The sequence below is a fragment of the Bremia lactucae genome, linkage group LG12 (genome assembly GCF_004359215.1).
Source record: "Bremia lactucae strain SF5 linkage group LG12, whole genome shotgun sequence".
In the NCBI taxonomy this organism is placed as follows: Eukaryota; Oomycota; class Peronosporomycetes; order Peronosporales; family Peronosporaceae; genus Bremia; species Bremia lactucae.
The window spans coordinates 847,154-849,371 of NC_090621.1; positions in this window are offsets into that span (position 1 = coordinate 847,154).

The following is a 2,218-nucleotide window of genomic DNA, read 5'->3' on the forward strand; positions in this document are numbered from 1 at the left end:
CCCTCGGCAGCCTGTGAATAAATCCCAGGAAGAAACCGAGACATTAAATGTCGTGGTTAATGACGTATCGGAAAAGGCGCTTTTACTCTTGATCTGTATGCGCCTCCGAAGTTAACTTCGGAGATAATTTAATTTCCAACCCTAGAACCTAAGCGGTTCTTGAGAGATCTGGCGGTGGTAAAAATAAGAAGATCTGCGCACTCGCCACAGAGGACGAATACGTAGCCGATATTCGGTCAGCGGTAATTTTTGCAGAGAACGAACGGGTTCTCAGTAGCTCATTGATGGACGAAAGTGTCCTCGATGTGAAGACTCGGATTGAGAGATATACTACCCAATCCTGGGAATCACTTAAAACAAATTCTTTATACAAGGCTTAAATTGAATATAGGGATGCATTCCCTGAAACGGGGTCCATGCGAGTTGCCTAAGGATAAAGGTACTCGACATGAGATCGAGCTCAAACCGGGCTCGAAGTACTTATTCACGAAGCAGTGGCCACTGCCTCATGAACAAGTGCTTGCGATCGATAAATTCCTTACCGATCGAGTAAAAGCGGGCCATGTAAGCGAGTCAATCTCCCCACATAGCTCTCCGACCTTCTGTGTGCGAAAGGCTACATGAGGGTGGCGGATAGTGCATGCATTCAATAAACTGAATGCTGCAACAGTACCGGCTCAAACGCCGATATTCAGAAAAAAACGTAATCAGAGATGGTATTTCTAAGAGTACCATCTTTTCGTCTATGGATCTGATAAATGGATTTTATCAGATTCTTATGCGTGAACGGGACACCCCCTACACAGCAGTGAGGACTCCCGTGGGATGCTCTGGGAATGGCTAGTAATACCACAGGGGCTTAGCAACGGCCCTGCAACATGCAACAGATGCGTAACGAATCTGTTGAGACCGGTGCGAGAATTCGCACCGAGTTATTTTGACGATGTAATTGTCCATAGCCGAGCCATGGACGGAAAGAAGGACGTGGAAGCTTATAATATTCACGTTCGTCAGGTTCTTACACTTACGCGAAAGCATAAGTTGTATGCAAATCTCAAGAAGTGTTAATTGGCTGCAAGCTAAGTACCACTATTTGGGTGCATCATCGGTATATACGGCGTGCGCACTGATCCCGAAAAGATCAAGGCAATTACCGACTGGCAGTTCCAGTCGATGTCAAGGGACGTAGAAAGTTCCTTGGATCAGCGGCGTACTTGCACCAGTACTCCTGCAATTATACCGAGATGACAGTTCGTCTCTCTCGTCTCTTGGAAAAGACGAGAAATGGCTATGGAACGCTGATACTCAGCGTTCTTTTGATGGTATCAAGCAAAGCTTGATGCAGTCGCCCATCTTGGCGATTGCAGATCAAACAGACCATTCCATGTGGTCTGTGACGCCAGCGATTTCGCAATCGACTGTGCCTTAATGCAATACGATACGGACGGCGCGGAGCGCATCGTCTTTACCAATCTCGCAGCTGCAACCAGCTGAACGTAAATACCCAGTGCGTGACAAGAAACTCCTTGCCATGAAATATGCACTGGCTAAGTTTTTGGGTCTATCTCCGAGGAGATAGACCGTTTATCGTATATACGGACCATGCGTCATTACGCACGGACGTAAACAGCCCACACCTCTCGCAAAGAATGGCGAGGTGGCTATCCTTCTTCGCGGAGTATAATTTCTCCGTTGAATATATACTAGGACGACTTAATGTCGTCGCTGATGCGTTTGGACGCCAACCCGATTTCGAGTCGGCTGTGCACTCCAACTGTGAAAATAATCCCACTGCTGCAACACTCCGTCATCAACTTTGTTTGATGACATAAAGAAAGCCTTCACAGAAGATAAAGACCTTCTGCGTTTAAAGTATCACCTGATGGATCCGTCCGATATATTTTTTTAAGATTTATTGGCTTTATATCGATCATCATCCGATCGATACACAACACGCAACGGCTTATTGTATTACACAGCCGTTGCAAGCGACACTCCACATGTCGTCGTCCCACCTCACAATAATTTGCGCTTGCGCATCATGAATGAGTGTCAAGATGCACCAACAAGTGAGCATCGTGGGCGTGAGAAAACTTATCTCACAGTAAGTCGCGACTTTTACTGGCCCCGCCAGTATCAGTTCGTGCGCAGGTACATTCGTGCTTGCGAAGTATGTCAACAGGAAAAGCCTAGCCCTTCATCCCGTGCACCTCTCCAA